Source organism: Malaclemys terrapin, chromosome 1 (assembly GCF_027887155.1).
Source record: "Malaclemys terrapin pileata isolate rMalTer1 chromosome 1, rMalTer1.hap1, whole genome shotgun sequence".
In the NCBI taxonomy this organism is placed as follows: domain Eukaryota; kingdom Metazoa; phylum Chordata; order Testudines; family Emydidae; genus Malaclemys; species Malaclemys terrapin.
The window spans coordinates 1,757,155-1,774,002 of record NC_071505.1 but is presented as its reverse complement, the minus strand read 5'-3'; the positions used below and the strand labels follow the sequence as shown (position 1 = coordinate 1,774,002).

General features: G+C 60.3%; 1 long non-coding RNA gene across 2 annotated transcripts; it reads right to left on the bottom strand.

The window, feature by feature from the left end:
• Positions 1-2,046: 2,046 nt before the first annotated feature.
• Positions 2,047-5,085, bottom strand: LOC128842592 (uncharacterized). Of its 2 annotated transcripts, none has more exons than XR_008446059.1 (3): positions 4,978-5,085; positions 3,135-3,232; positions 2,047-2,176 (listed from the first exon to the last, which is right to left on the bottom strand). It is a non-coding gene; the product is annotated as an uncharacterized LOC128842592 (long non-coding RNA). The 2 variants fall into 2 exon arrangements; XR_008446086.1 differs by lacking the exon at positions 4,978-5,085 and adding an exon at positions 3,667-3,901.
• Positions 5,086-16,848: the final 11,763 nt, after the last annotated feature.

Below are 16,848 nucleotides of genomic sequence, written 5' to 3'. Positions count from 1 at the left end.
GAGGATTCTTTGCAAGGCACAGGTGTGACCCTTGGCCAAGGGGTCTCTGTGTCACACGTGCCACGGGGCTCAAGCAAGGGCCAGGAGTAGAACGTTAGGTGGTTGGGGGCATAATTCAGCTGGTGAAGGGAACCAGAGCAGGGAGGGGTTCGGGGAGCGATACTGACTGCACCAGGAGCCAGCAGCCCTGCAGCCACTGGGGTCAAGCCCCTTGTCCCAGACACCCTAGTGCCCATTCCACGCTTGAACCCCGGCCCGGCACTGCCTGCTGTTGGAGGAGGAAGAGGGACGCTCGCCAGTCACAGCTTGGCCTAACACTCCGGCAGCTGAGCCGATAAACTCCAGGTTGGTCCTCGCGCACCAGGCTGCAGCCTGGCTGACCGGCTGCTCGCATTTGGGACCCCGGCCAAGGCGACGGGCACAGGGACGCCTGCAGCCTGGGAGAGCCAGCACACTAGTCATATCTGCCCAGCCCCGGGCCGTACATGCCGCGCGGCACTCAGACTCCTCTTACCGCCCCCCTGGGCTGCTCCGTGCCGCTCGGGGGAGAGGAGCCGGCCCGTCACAAATATGAACTGATGTGCTCAACCTGGCTCTGATCCCCCTTGGCAGCCGGGGGCCTGAGAACATGAGGCCAATGTTGGGTGCCCAATCGGCGTTGCCTGGGGCCTGATTTCTTGGGGGCTTTACCATGTGATAGAACATTGTGTGAGCAGAGCCCCCATAACCTCGGCTGCAGCTCGGAGCACTCGGCACTTCTGCAGTCCAGACCCCAGGCATCTCAAGCCGGCCTCCCAGAAAGTGAGGACACACATTTGGCTAACTGTGAACTTGTTGGTTTACGTGACTTGTCCAGCGCCGCATAGAAACACTGAGGCAGCGGCTGGGGGAAAATCCAGTTCTCCCGGGCAGCATTCGACTACCTTCGCCACGAGCCCCTTCTTTCTCCTCCGGCATCCCCTGCCTCAGTCCCTGCACATCTACTGATGTCTGCCACAAACGAAGCAGGGGACCTCCGCACCTCACTGTGCAGACCAGAGCAGGTCCAGCCTGGGCACTGAATGAGGCCTGCGGAAAACACAGCATGCGACCAGGTCATTAAAGACTAGCTCATAATGCACACACACAAAGGGGCTGAATTAAGGTTACGCAGGCAACCTTAATTTAGCCATTTCCTAACTTCTGAGCGCTCAGCTTTGCACCCTTCTTTGTGACCTTTTAATGGGTTTGTCGGAGAAAAACAGAGTTCTCACTATTTGTTTAGGTATAGCAAGTCAGATGCTTTATTAACTCTCACAATTGCGCAGAGGGAGAGAGCTAAGCAGGTCTCTCAACAGGTAAACAATTACAGCAAGCATTTATACCTTTTGTTACAGACAATAATGAGCAACAGTTGCATTTTGTTTATACATAGGCCATCTTGATATCTCATTTCCTCACTTGTTTTGACTCTTGCCAACATACAATATTTTCTATACCTTATCTACACAAGGTCTTCTACACCTTATCTATACCAGGTCATAATGACTTCTTACACAGTTCTTTCTCACCCGCCTCACACAATCCTCGCTTCTACAAATCTCTCGTTATCAGGGTTACAGTTAGCCTAACTCTTGCTAACGAACTGTCATGTATTGCATCCCCTTCCTGTCAGTTCTTTCTCTGCTTCCACAGGTTTGTTTTCAATCTTGTTTCCAATATTTAAAAAAAAATTAAAATTGAAAAAATTCCCTAATGTGGAACCACAGTGAACCCCTCCTACGTCATCAGCAGGGTTGACAACTACAGATCTCCACCGCTTGAGCTTACAGAGTAGCTGATAGCAGTAGAAGGCCATTATCTCCTGTGTGGCTCAGCACTAGAGGGGGACGAGCCACACACTTTGCCCATGGGTTCATAGAATCATAGAATATCAGGGTTGGAAGGTGTCACGGGGTCCCCAGGCAATGCTCTGGAACAGCTCCCTATGAAGCCAGTCAGGACTCCGGTGAAGTCTCCTCTCTGTGACAGACTGTCTCCAGGGCAAGAAGTTCACGCGGCTTCACCTTCCTGGGTCTGACCTTGGAACATTCAGCATCCTCTGCCCCTCCGTGCGCTTCCCACAGCGAGTCCGCCCTGGCGGGGTCCTGGGGAAGCCACAGGGTCCTGCACCCCCACTTCGCAGTCAGACGTGACTCTCAGCCAGCCAGTAAAACAGAGGTTTATTAGATGACAGGAACATGGTCTAAAACACAGCTTGTAGGTACAAAGAATGGGACCCCACAGCCGGGTCCATTCTGGAGGGCAGCGAGCCAGACACTCACGTCTGCACTCACTCCTCGTCCCCAGATAGCTCCAAAACTAACTCCCCCTCCAGCCCCTCCTCCTCTGGGCTTTGTTCCTTTCCTGGGCCAGGAGGTCACCTGATCTCTTTGGTCTCCAATACCTTTAGCTATCACCTTGCAGGGGGGAAGGGCCCCGGCCATTAGTTGCCAGGAGACAGAGTGTCGGCCATTTATGCACACTGGTCCTTTGCTCTGCAACAATCTCACCCTCTAGAGACTTAAGAAATGCATAGGGGAAACTGAGGCACCCACACAGTATTCAGAGGAAACATTAAGAACAGTCCCACTTTCGTCACAGAAGGGACCTCAGGAGGTCATCTAGTCCAACCCCCTGCTCAAAGCAGGACCAATCCCCAACTAAATCATCCCAGCCACGGCCAGGGCCGGCTCCAGCTTTTTTGCCGCCCCAAGTGGCAAAAAAAAAAAGAAAAAAGAAAAACCCGATTGAGCTGCCCGCCAAAGTGCTGCAGAGAAGGACTGAAGGACCCGCCACCAAATTGCCGCCGCAGACCCAGACATGCCGGCCCTGGCCAGGGCTTTGTCAAGCCTGACCTTAAAAACCTCTCAGGAAGGAGATTCCACCACCTCCCTAGGGAACCCAGTCCAGGGCTGGGTTTCAAAGCTGAGGATTACTGAGTGCAGCACCCCACCAACCTGCCGGGTACAGCTCTACTAATGCTCCCCAATCCCAACCCGCCGCCCCTGCAGCCGAGCCTTGGGCTCCCCCAACCCACAGCCCCGGTGTGTTCATTTAGACGGAATAAATGGGCCAAAGGTGTTAACATCCCCCAGTCACTGTCCAGCACTGACCTGTTAAGCCAGGCCCCTGGAGACCTCCACCGGCTTGGCCCCTGGAGACCTCCACCAGCTTCGCACTGTGGCAAACGCCCCAGGACACCTTTTGTAACCTGTTATTAAAGGGACAGAAAAGAAGGAAACCAGTGAATGCCTGTGACGGTTAGGTCTGGAATCAGGCTCATTTTAACAACCCTTCAGCAGGAGACGGTTGGTAGAAGGAAAACCCCTCTGGTGTCTGCCCGTCTCTCCCAGGGGAGCAAAGACGGTGCTAAGTGTCAGCCCAGCGGGTGGTCGGAGCCAGTGGAGGTGGCGATGGCCCAGGGTCCGTCTCTCTGGCCCGGTCTGGGCAGGACAGCTCTCAGGACCAGGATGATGAAGGCCCAGCCAGGTTGGTGACACTCCCTCCAGTAGCCTCTGTCCGTCCTCTCTGTCGGGTTTGCCTGGTCGTTTCCCCCACGATCTCTGTGTGTTCAGGGAGATGCCAGGTGGAACAGCCCAGCCCCTCCCTCACTTTGCCTCCCAGGAGGCCCAATGGCTGACCCACCAGTTTTGTCCCATTCACTTCCAGCGCCACATCTCCTGTTTTTCACACGCATCATTTCAAGACAGGCCTTGAAGCATGTGAACTCAGCTTGTCTGTTTAGACTAACTCAGTTTGTCTGTCTCCCACTTGTACCTCTCCCCCCCAGCACTGCTTAGCACCGGTTATGGTGACATCTGGGAATTTTCACATGCTTTTAACAGCCGAGCTCACAACTTGGGTAAATTGGTAGCCCCAATTGTCACAGCAGCCCCTGCTCTCCCAGCCCTGGACTCCCCACACCCAGCTCTGCCAGTGCCCCTCACTCCCAACCCGCAGCCCCCTGCTAGCCCAGTCCTGGGCTCCCCACACCCAGCTCTACCAGTGCCCCTCAGTCCTGACCCGCAGCCCCTGCTAGCCCAGTCCTGGGCTCCCCACACCCAGCTCTACCAGTGCCCCTCAGTCCTGACCCGCAGCCCCTGCTAGCCCAGCCCTGGGCTCCCCACACCCAGCTCTGCCAGTGCCCCTCACTCCTGACCCGCAGCCCCTGCTCTCCCAGCCCTGGGCTCACCCCATCCACAGCCCTGCCAGTGCCCCTCACTCCCGACCCACAGCCCCCTGCTCTCCCAGCCCTGGGCTCACCCCATCCACAGCCCTGCCAGTGCCCCTCAACCCCGACCCACAGCCCCCTGCTCTCCCAGTCCTGGGCTCCCCCCCCCCAGCTCTGCCAGTACCCCTCACTCCTGACCCGCAGCCCCCTGCTCTCCCAGCCCTGGGCTCCCCACACCCGGCTCTGCCAGTGCCCCTCACTCCCGACCCGCAGCCCCTGATGGCCCAGTCCTGGGCTCACCCCATCCACAGCCCTGCCAGTGCCCCTCACTCCCGACCCGCAGCCCCTGCTAGCCCAGTCCTGGGCTCCCCACACTCAGCTCTGCCAGTGCCCCTCAACCCCGACCCACAGCCCCTGATGGCCCAGTCCTGGTCTCCACACACCCAGCCCTGCCAGTGCCCCTCAGTCCTGACCCACAGCCCCCTGCTAGCCCATCCCTGGGCTCCCCACACCCAGCTCTGCCAGTGCCCCTCACTCCCGACCCACAACCCCTGCTCTCCCAACTGTGGATCTCGCCTGCCAGTCCTGCGTGGTTTGGCGCTGTGTACATGAGGCCTCAGGCGAAGTGTCTCAGATCTCCCCTGCCATGAGTCAGCGCTGGCCTGAGACCGTTCCCCATCGCTGACTTGCCCGCTGGTTTCCTCCGGACGTCACAGCGGGCGTCAGCGCTTGCAGGGGCCGGTGCCTTTGTCAGACCCAGCCTGGTGTTAAACGGTTCATTTCACCTCGTAAAACAGCCGCCCTCGTCTCCTGCCTTCGGCATGCAGAGGCCAAACCCCCTCGCACGGCCAACTCAGCCGCTTCGCTGCCTCCCTTCCAGCCCAGCCCATGGGCCCAAGAGAATCCCAGGGGCAGGCGGTGCTGGGAATGGGAGCACGTAACCTTTTCCAGCTGGGGAGGGGACTGCGCCTAGGTGATTCACAACAGGCCGGGCAGCCTGCAGGGAGGCATTGCCAACATCCGCCCCCCGGGGCGCCGAGCCTGTCTCCCCCCACCCCCCAGCCGGCGCGGCATTCCCCTCAGACTCCAGCTCCGCATTCCTTTGCAAATAATTCCACGCCTGATGGGAAGCAGCGTTTCCGCGGTGCATACCTGACGGGGGATGCACAACAGCTTGGCTCGGGCGAGGGGAGAAGAGACACACAGTGACTGTTTGGCACACGCTTCCTCCCCCCTGCCCCCGCCCCCGCCCCGGGCTCCTGGCTCCTGGCTCCAGCCATTTCCCCATCAGCTTCCTGCCGGTAACACACGCATTGCTAATTGCATCCTGCAGCCTAGAGCCCAGATCCTGCTGCCTAGGCTGCCCCAGGCTGGCACGTGGCGGCAGCTCCGCGGGCTTAGGGACAAGCAGCGCACCAGTCAGCAAGCAGCGTGCGGCCCAGACTGGGGTCTGCCCAGGGCACAGGCTGTCAGCTGGACTCCCAAGCCCCGTGCTCTCTCCCGGCTCCGTACGGTCCTGGGAGGAACTCCCTTCAGTGCGACAGCCCCTCTCGGGGGTCCACTCTCTCTCGGGGGTTAAGTCGTAGGCACCTTCGCCTCCTGGAACCAGACCTCTCTGAGCCCCCAGCACACCTGCCTCTGCCCTGGGCCCCCACGGGGAGGCCACTCGCTCTGGACCCCCGGGGCCTCCACCCCCGAAGGGAATAATGCCCCCTGTTCTCTAGACCAGATCGACTCTCAGCCAGCGTAAACCAGGAGGGTTTATTGAGCGTCTGAACCCAGCACAGGAAACTCTCTGGGCCCTCGGGGCCAACAACCCTCAGCCCAGCACATCTAGGTCTCTCCTGGGGCTGGGCTGGCCAGGGAAGAGTGACAGATGGGCTTCCACTCCAAGCCCAGCAGATAGGAAACTGAGCCCCACAAAGTATTCATGCCAAGCACTAAGAAAATTCCCCACATCTCTGCCCCCTTCGAGTCTGAACTGAGCGGGGTCACTCCAGCCAGTGACCTGGGGAAGTTCAGGGCCCCCACTCTGGGACAACGCGTCGGCGAGAACATTTGAACTTTTCTCAACATGGATCACTTCCAGCTCATAACACTGGAGGATCAGACTCCATCTTAGGGCTTGGCATTAGCCCCTTTCAGTTGGTGCAGCCCAGCCCTGCATCTGAGGCATCTGGGGACACCCTGGGGGCTTGTCCAAGTCTGGGTTTACCAGGACGGGCCCCTGGCTTAGCGCCTCCTTCAGCGTGCAGAGCGCCCCCGGCACTGCTCGGGCCAGACTTCCCCGTCCGGCTTCCCCTTCTCACACAGCCCCGTGAGGGGCGATAAAGTGGGGCACAAATCTCCAGTAGTGCCCTACCTGCCATCCCATTAGTGACCTGGGCCTGTGTCTTGGTTTGAGGACTGGGCCAGTCTCTGGTCACCTCCACCTTGGCCGGCTCTGGCTTTAGACAGCCGCTTCCCACCTTGTGGCCCAGGTACAACGCCTCTGCCATCCCCACCCTACACCCTCCAGCCTCTATAGTCCAGTATCCTGGAGGCAACCCAGCCCCCTCTTCACCTGGGACACGCGGTTCTCCCAGGCTGGTCTATGCTCTCCCAGGCACAGCGCTCTCCACCCCCGTCAGGAACTGATCCCACAGGTGCTGGGAGGGGGCCAGCGCCCCCTTGAGGCTGACAGGCAGGACCAGGGTCCCAAAGAGCCCCTAGGGGTGATGGGAGCAGAGTCCAACCCGGCATCTGGGTCCCAAGGTGCCGGGCAGTAGCCTTTGGTGAGATCCCTGGTAGTGAGGTAATGCCTGCCCCCCAACTTGTCTAGGAGCTCGTCAGGCCTAGGCATGGGGCAGGTGTTGCGGAGTGTGGGGGAGTCAGGGCCCTGCACCCCTCTTCCCGACATTCACTGCGACTCTCAACCAGCCAGTAAAGCAGAAGGTTTATTTAAGGACAGGAACACAGTCTCAAGCAGAGCGTGTAGGTATGACCAGACCCCCTCAATTAGGTCCCTCTGGGAGGTTCAGGGAGCTTAGACCCCAGCTTGGGGTTCCCTGCGTTGCACCACCCAGCCGAAACCGAAACTAAACTCCCCACTCCTCCCGCTGCTCCTCTCCTTTGTTCAGTCTCCCGGGCAGAAGGTGTTAATTCTCCCCACCCCCATTCCTGGCTCAGGTTACAGCTCAGGTAGCTTCCTTCAAGGGAAGTCCCACATCCCCACTGCAACCCCCCTGCAACATTCCCAGGTCAAATCTGCCCTGCTCCCTGCTCCGTCACATCTCTCCCCCCATCGAGACTGAACTGAGCGGGGTCACTCTGACCAGTGACCTGGGGAAGTTCAGGGCTCCCTCTCCGGGACAATGCGTCCGCTATCAGGTTGTCACGTCCCTTCACATGGACCACGTCCATGTCATAATCCTGCAGGAGCAGGCTCCACCTCAGGAGCTTGGCGTTGGCTCCTTTCATCTGGTGCAGCCAGGTCAGGGGAGAGTGGTCGGTGTGCACGGTGAAGTGACGCCCAAAGAGATATGGCTCTAGTTTCTTGAGGGCCCACACCATGGCCAGGCATTCCTTCTCGATGGCCGTGTAGTTCTGCTCCCGGGGTAGCAACTTCTTGCTCAGGTACATGATGGGGTGTCTCTCCCCCTTTTCATCCTCCTGCATTAACACCGCCCCCAGTCCTGTGTCTGAGGCATCGGTGAACACCATAAAGGGCTTGTCAAAGTCTGGGTTTGCCAGAACTGGGCCACTGACCAGAGCCTCCTTCAGCGCCCGGAGAGCCTCCTGGCACTCCTCGGTCCAGACCACCTTGTCTGGCTTCCCCTTCTTGCACAGCTCAGTGATGGGGGTAGCTATGGAGCTAAAGTGGGGCACGAACCTTCAATAGTATCCCACCATCCCAATAAAGGCTTGGACCTGCTTTTTGGTTTGAGGAGCGGGCCAGTCTCTGATCACCTCCACTTTGGCTGGTTCCGGCTTTAGGCAGCCGCTTCCCACCCGGTGGCCTAGGTAGGATACTTCAGCCATCCCCACCTTGCACTTCTCAGCTTTTACGGTCAGCCCAGCCTCCTGGAGTCGGTCCAGCACTTGTCTAACCTGGGACATGTGGTCCTCCCAGGTCTGGCTAAAGACACAGATGTCATCGATATACGCCACGGCAAAACTCTCCATCCCCCTCAGTAGCTGATCCACCAGGCGCTGGAAGGTGGCTGGCGCTCCCTTGAGGCCGAAGGGCAGGGTCAGGAACTCATAGAGCCCCAGAGGGGTGACAAAGGCCGATTTCAGCCTGGCATCTGCATCCAGCGGCACTTGCCAATAGCCCTTTGTAAGATCCATGGTGGTAAGGTACCGAGCACCTCCCAGCTTGTCTAGGAGCTCGTCCGGCCTGGGCATGGGGTAGGCATCGGCTACAGTGATGGCATTGAGCTTCCGATAGTCCACACAGAACCGGATCGACCCGTCCTTTTTGGGGACCAGCACCACCGGCGAGGCCCAAGGGCTGGAAGACGGCTGGATCACCCCCAAAGCCAGCATGTCATTGACCTCTCTTTCCAGGTCCTGAGCAGTTTTCCCTGTGGCTCGGAAGGGGGAGCATTTTATAGGCGGGTGCGATCCTGTCTGCACCCGGTGGACAGTCAGATTAGTGCGTCCAGGCTGGTTGGAAAACAGCTGCTGGTACAGATGCAGCACCCCTCCGATCTCAGCTCGCTGGGCAGGGGTTAGCCGATCAGAGAGGGGAATTGCTTCCAGGGGGAAGCCAACTCTTGTCCCATGGAATAGATCTACTAAAGGGTCATCTCCCTGCCCCTCCCACTGTCCACACACGGCCAACACCATATTCCCCCTGTCATAATATGGCTTCATCATATTCACATGGTACACCCGGTGGTGGTGTGCCCGGTTCGACAGCTCCACCACATAGTTTACCTCGTTTAGTTGCTTGACAACCTTGAAGGGCCCTTCCCAGGCGGCCTGGAGTTTGTTTTTCCTCACGGGGATGAGGACCATCACCTGATCCCCAGTGGCGAAGGCGCGGGCCCGTGCTGTGCGGTCATACCAGACCTTCTGCTTCCTCTGGGCCCTGGCCAGATTCTCCCTGGCCAGGCCCATGAGCTCGGCAAGTCGTTCCCGGAAGGTCAGGACATACTCCACCACCGACTCTCCGTCAGGAGTGGCCTTCCCCTCCCATTCGTCTCTCATCAGGTCCAGGGGCCCCCTTACCCGCCTTCCATATAGCAGTTCGAAAGGCGAGAACCCGGAAGACTCCTGGGGTACCTCCCTGTACGCAAACAGCAGGTGAGGTAAGTACTTGTCCCAGTCCTGCGGGTGCTGATTCATAAATGTTTTCAGCATCATTTTTAGCGTCCCATTGAACCTCTCCACCAGCCCGTTGGATTGGGGGTGATATGCTGAGGCCCAGTTGTGCCGGACCCCACATCTCTCCCACAAGCACCGGAGTAGGGCCGACATGAAGTTGGACCCTTGGTCCGTCAAGACTTCCTTGGGGAACCCCACTCGGCTGAAAATGGTCAGCAGCGCATCCGCCACAGTGTCTGCTTCAATGGATGATAAGGGCACTGCCTCGGGGTAGCGGGTGGCGAAATCTACCACCACCAGGATGTATTTCTTCCCAGACCGGGTCGTCTTGCTGAGAGGTCCCACTATGTCCATGGCCACCTTCTGGAAAGGCTCCTCTATGATGGGCAAAGGTCTCAATGCTGCCTTCCCCTTGTCCCGGGCCTTCCCCACCCTCTGGCAGGGGTCACAGGATCGGCAGTACTGCCGGACGTTGGTGAAGACCCCAGGCCAGTAAAAGTTCTGTAGCAGCCTCTGCCTGGTGCGCCGGATCCCCTGGTGCCCTGCGAGAGGGATGTCATGGGCCAGGTACAGTAGCTTGTGGCGAAACTTCTGGGGAACCACCAGCTGCCTCCTGATCCCCCACGACTCCACTTCCCCCGGGGGAGCCCACTCTCGGTACAGGAACCCCTTCTCCCACAGGAACCTCTCCTTGCATCCTCTCCTCATGGTCTGTACCACACTGAGGTCAGCCAGGCCCCTTAGCTTCCGCAGGGAGGGGTCCTTCTGCAACTCGGCCTGGAACTCGGCGGCTGGGGAAGGGATGGGGACCTGCTCCCTCTTGTCGGCTGGGTCGGAAGCCCCAGCCACCCCGCGGCCTGTCCTTGGGTGTTCCCTCCCCACCCGGGAAGGGTTCGGTGCCTCCGGTGGGACATCCTTCCCAGGGTCCGGGCGTAGTGCCCCTCGCCGGCTCTGGCTACGGGTCACGACTAAGGCGGTCTGGGGGCTGCTTGGCCAGTCCTCTAGGTCCCCCCCCATCAACACCTCAATGGGCAAATGGTGGTGCACTCCCACGTCCTTGGGGCCCTCCTTGGCCCCCCATTTCAGGTGTACCCTCGCTACGGGAACCTTGAATGGGGTCCCGCCCACCCCGGTCAGGGTCAGGAAGGTGTTGGGCACCACCCGATCTGGGGCCACCACCTCGGGCCGGGCCAGTGTCACCTCTGCGCCCGTGTCCCAGTATCCATAAACTTTCTTCCCATCCACCTCCAGGGGAACAAGGCACTCGCTCCGCAGGGACAGCCCCGCGCCAACCCTGTAAACGGAGAACTTTGAATCCGGAGCATCTGGCCCCCCAGAGAAGCTGGCCGGGGGCCCTTCTCTCTCTTGAGCAGTTGATAAGCTGCCAGCCCCTCTTGCGTGGGAAGCCTGCCCCTCGTCCGTCTGGGCCTCTACCAAGTTAACCCGGTGCGGATTCGGTCTGCTCAGTCTGTCTTTGAGCTTGGGGCACTGGGCCCGAACGTGGCCTCTTCGGCCGCAGTAATAGCAGCTCATGTCCCGTGGGTCCCCTCGAGCCGGTCGGTTGTCCCTGATGCTGGGCATTCCCCATGGGAGGGGATTCCCCATATTCCCCCTTTGGGAGGTCCCAGGGTGACTCTCTCTCTGCATCGCGGCGGGCCTGTTCCTTTGGGGCTCCTCCCTGCCACCCCCTGACCGGCTCTTTACAAACTCATCAGCCAGCTGCCCTGCGTGTCGCGGGTTCTCTGGCTTTCTGTCCACCAACCACAGCCTCAGGTCGGAGGGGCACCGCTCATACAGTTGCTCCAGTACCAGCAGTTTAATCAGGTCCTCCTTCGTCTGGGCCCCACCAGCCCACTTGCTGGCGTATCTTTCCATGCGGACGGCTAGTTGCAGATATGAGATCTCAGGGGTTTTATCCTGACTCCGGAACCTTTCCCGGTACATCTCAGGAGTCAGCCCAAACTCACGTAGCAGGGCCTTTTTGAATAGTTCGTAGTCCCCTTTCTCTGCCTCTCCCAGTTGGCGGTACAATGCCACGGCTTTGGGGTCCAGTAAGGGGGTAAGGACCCGGAGTCTGTCCGCGGGATCAACCCGGTGCAGCTCGCAGGCCGTCTCAAAGGCCTCCAGGAAGTCATCCATGTCCTCCCCCTCCTTGTGTGGGGCCAGGATGCACTTATCAAAGCTCCGTGCAGTCCCGGGTCCCCCCTCACTCACCGCAGCCGGGGGTTCGCTGCCCCTCAGTCTCGCCAGTTCCAGTTCACGCTGATGCTGTCTCTCATTCTCCTGTCTCTGTCTCTCTTTCTCCTCCCGTTCCTGCTGACGCTGTCTCTCTTCATGCTGTCTCTGTTGTTCACGATCCTCCAGCTCTCTCAGTTTTAGCTCTTTCTCCCATTCCAGCCAATTCCGCTCCACGGATGCCGAACGTCGCCGGGAGGATCCCCTGCTGGCCGGGGGGGTCACGGCGCCCTCGGTATTTGCTGGGCTCCTCCCCACCCTTCCCCTAGGCATAGGAAGGAGGGGTCTCGGGAAGCCCTCAGCAGCCGGCTGACCACTCCCAGCTGGGACAGACACTGGTGCCTGCGCTGCATTTGCCAGGCTGCTTCCCTGAGACACAGGGATCAGTTCATTCGCGCGATCTTCCGCCTCCAGCCGGGCAATGAGCTGTGCTTTGGTGAGCCTCCCAATGCGCAGCCCCCTCTGCTTGCACAGCTCCACCAGGTCGCTCTTAAGCCGCTTGGCATACATCTTTCTGCTGGCCACTCACCGGCCTGTGTGCTCACAGCTCCCCACAGTTCCCAGGGAGACCCCTAGTGTGTCAGCCCTTCTCGAGGTCACCACCTCTCTGCCAGGGTCGAGCTGCAGACTCCTCCGCCCCTGGGACCACTCGCTGCGATCCCCCCGGGGGACCCTGTTACTGCAAAAGTCCTTCTCGCTGGTCACACACTCCCAGGGGTAATAACCGTCTCTCTCTCACTCTTCAGCACGCCTGGTCCCCGTCAATCCCCCTTCGTTTTACTGCTCCCCAGTCACTTACTGCAGGAAGCGCCGTCCACGGGGTGCAGTAGATCCCGCCGCTGCCACCAGTTGTTGCGGAGTGTGGGGGAGTCAGGGCCCTGCACCCCTCTTCCCGAGATTCACTGCGACTCTCAACCAGCCAGTAAAGCAGAAGGTTTATTTAAGGACAGGAACACAGTCTCAAGCAGAGCGTGTAGGTACGACCAGACCCCCTCAATTAGGTCCCTCTGGGAGGTTCAGGGAGCTTAGACCCCAGCTTGGGGTTCCCTGCGTTGCACCACCCAGCCCAAACCGAAACTAAACTCCCCACTCCTCCCGCTGCTCCTCTCCTTTGTTCAGTCTCCCGGGCAGAAGGTGTTAATTCTCCCCACCCCCGTTCCTGGCTCAGGTTACAGCTCAGGTAGCTTCCTTCAAGGGAAGTCCCCCCTCCTCACTGCAATCCCCCTGCAACATTCCCAGGTCAAATCTGCCCTGCTCCCTGCTCCGTCACAGCAGGCATCGGACACGATGATGGCATTGAGCTTCCGAGAGTCCACACAGAGTCTGATCGTCCTGTCCTTGGGGACCAGCCCCACGGGAAAGGCCCAGGGCTGGTGGGCGGCTGGACCACCCCTACAGCCAGGAGGGCTCTGACCTCTCTCGCTCGGGCCTGGGCTGTTTCCCGGTGACTGGGATGGGGAACACCTGGTGGGTGGGTGATTTTTGTCTCCCCTCCTCCGTGGACAGCTAGATTTGGGTGACCAGATGTCCCGACTTTATAGGAACAGTCCTGATTTTTGGATCTTTTTCTTATATAGGCTCCTATTACCCCCACACCCCATGTCCCGATTTTTCACACTTGCTGGCGGGTCACCCTAAGCCAGATTAGTGAGCCCAGGCCGGCTGGAGGGCAGCTGCTGGGAGGGACGCAGCCCCTCTGCTCCCTGCCTGCGGGCAGGGTTAGCTGGGCAGAGGGGGCTGGATTCCAGCCCTGGTACTAGTAACTCACCTCCCCCCACTGGAGGTTCCACACCCCCTGCCGGGTAGACTACCAGTGCCGGGCCAAGCGGCCCTCCCACCCTTCAGCCACAGCCAAGGCCCAGGGCACTGTCTGGGCAGAGAGACACTGCTGCCTGTCCCGTGGCAGGGTGTCGTGGGAATCTCCCGTCGGGAGAGGCTCGTTCCGGTGGGATGTGGCCTAGGAATCTGACCACCAGGCCTGGGCGACATGGAATCCCAGAGCCTGGCCCTCCCCCAGGCAGGGAGCGTGAAGCTCCGCTCGGCGAGCTGCAGGGCTGGGCCCGTCTCCACCCAGAGATGCACGTGCTGTGTGCAACGCTCCGGAGCGGCCAACTTGCTCACAACCCTCACTGCCATCTCTGTGTGCACCACCCAGAAACCCGCCCCAGGTCGGGGTAGGGGTGCAGGGTCTAGTGCTGGCCCCACAGGGCAAGGGAACAGCCCAGCCCCAGCGGGCAAAGCAGAGCTGGTTAGTCGCCCGCCTGCGGAAATGGAGCACTGCCTCGGTCACAGGCCCCAGCCCCAGGCCAGTGCAGCGGGCGAGTTCATGGGACGAGAGCAGGGGGGAAATGCGCGGGGTTTGGGGCTGGCAACTGAGGCCCCGGCAGCCTGGCATGAGGACGGAATTGGGCAGCACGGGCATAGCCATGGAGACGGGCGCCCAACCTGGCCTGGTTGGAGCCGCTGGACCGTGTCTGTTCCCAGGCTCCTTACTCGGGAGCTCCCAATCTGTGCAAACACGGTCACTGTGTCGCTGGGCTGTTGTGTCAGAAAGGACCAGAGCTTGAGTTGTACCGATCGTGCGTGTGTGTGCGTGTGCGTACACACACACACACTGTTCCCCAGGGGTGTACCGTGTTCCCCGGCCAGGCAAAGGGCAGGCTGGCAAAGCCCTGCGGAGGTTGACTAGGGGGCTGGCACCCATCCAAACACAAGTGAGTCTCCCTCGCGCTGAGGCAGGGGGGTTACAAGGGAACTCAGTCCCAGGCACCCAGAGAGAAACCATCGCAGCAGGGCCCGTCTCCTGCCAGCCCGGCCACACCCAGCTCAGCCCGTGCCCGTCGGCCCTCACCTCGGCCAGCGCTTGGGTCCCCCCTGCCCACCAGCCAGGGCTTCGCCAGCAGCCTCCTCCCTCGATCAGCCCCCGTGTGCCGCTGGTACAGTCACCAGCAGAGGGCAGCACTCGGGTCACAGAGCCATGGGGAGGGCGGCTGACCCAGCAGCTGCCCCCTGGAGCAGCCCAGCCCCAAGATTCCCATCGCTCAGCACGGGGCAGGCGGATCCCGTGGGCCCCAGACAGTGGCGTGCTGCAGCCCCGGCCCAGAGCGGTGCCAGGAGCCTGGTGCCAAGGTCCAAGGGGAGGACAGTGACAGGGGGGCTTTTCCCGCAGACAGCTACGCGCCCCCAGCCCTCCCACCGCAGAGGGCCCTGTGGGTGAGGCTGGGATGGGGCTCATGGGGGATTTAAAGCACCCAGTGATTTAGGAGCACAGCTCCCATCGGCTTCCAGTAGGACTAAGGGTTTGTGTCACTCGGAAACCCGCTCTCAGCTCCGCCACAGATGCCCTGGCTGACCTTGGCTAAGTCACTGAACCTCGCCAGCCCCCACTTTCCATCCATACAACTGGGAGCATGGCCCTGCCTGGCCCCTTGTGCCTGCCGCGTGTAACGGGTGCGTGAGCTCTTTGGGGGAGGCTGTCTCTCAGCGGGTCTGCGCAGCTCCCGGCCCAACGGGGGCCAGGGCCTGTCTCTGACCATGTCTGTGCAGTGCCCGGCACAACGGGGCCCTGATCCCAGCTGGGGCAGGGCCTGTCTCTCACTGTGCCTGCACAGCGATCTCTTGAGCCCGGCATCACTACACCAGTGGGGTGCTCTGGTGCCGTATGGCCTGGCTCCCTGGGCCCCTCCGGCTCTCCCCAGCCAGCTCCCTGCTCTCACGCTGTGTGCGGACCCAGACACTTCACCCCCAGCCGCAGCGGGTGTAGGCTAAGGGCAGCGCTCGGCCATGGGCAGCACCCGCAAACGCTTGGCCCTGAGCTTCCAGGGGGTGCTGTGCAGACCCTGCCCCCATCGTCAGCCAGATTCCCCCTCCCCCAGCAGCAGAAGCCAAGCGTGGGGCTCAAGCCTCCAGCTCTCGCCTGCTTTGTGCCCTGCCCATCCCACTGCAGCACCTGGATACCCGGGTGACAATCCCTGCAGGAACCTCGCCGGGCTGGGCACCAGCCACTACACTCGTGTCACAACGTTGGTGTTATTTGGTGTTTTTCTTAAATCCCCAGCACCTGGAGCCCTGGGATTAGGGGAGAGACTTGGCATCCAGTTTAGAAATGTTCTCACTCTCCAGGATGGGGGAAACTTGGAAATGTGACTGTGACGGAGCAGGGAGCAGGGCAGATTTGACCTGGGAATGTTGCAGGGGGGTTGCAGTGGGGATGTGGGACTTCCCTTGAAGGAAGCTACCTGAGCTGTAACCTGAGCCAGGAACGGGGGTGGGGAGAATTAACACCTTCTGCCCTGGAGACTGGACAAAGGAGAGGAGCAGCGGGAGGGGCTTGGAGTTTAGTTTCGGTTGGGGCTGGGTGGTGCAACGCAGGGAACCCCAAGCTGGGGTCTAAGCTCCCTGAACCTCCCAGAGGGACCTAATTGAGGGGGTCTGGTCGTACCTACACGCTCTGCTTGAGACGGTGTTCCTGTCCTTAAATAAACCTTCTGCTTTACTGGCTGGTTGAGAGTCGCAGTGAATCTCGGGAAGAGGGGTGCAGGGCCCTAACTCCCCCACACTCCGCAACAACTGGTGGCAGCGGTGGGATCTACTGCACCCCGTGGACGGCGCTTCCTGCAGTAAGTGACTGGGGAGCAGTAAAACGAAGGGGGATTGACGGGGACCAGGCCTGCTGAAGAGTGGGAGAGAGACGGTTATTACCCCTGGAAGTGTGTGACCAGCGAGAAGGACTTTTTCAGTAACAGGGTCCCCCGGGGGGATCGCAGCGAGTGGTCCCAGGGGCGGAGGAGTCTGCAGCTCGACCCTGGCAGAGAGGCGGTGACCTCGAGAAGGGCTGGCACACTAGGGGGCCCCCTGGGAACTGTGGGGAGCTGTGAGCACACAGGCCGGTGAGTGGCCAGCAGGAAGATGTATGCCAAGCGGCTTAAGAGCGACCTGGTGGAGCTGTGCAAGCAGAGGCGGCTGCGCATTGGGAGGCTCACCAAAGAACAGCTCATTGCCCAGCTGGAGGCAGAAGATCGCGCGAATGAACTGATCCCTGTGTCTCAGGGAAGCAGCCTGGCAAATGCAGCGCAGGCACCAGTGTCTGTCCCAGCTGGGAGTGGTCAGCC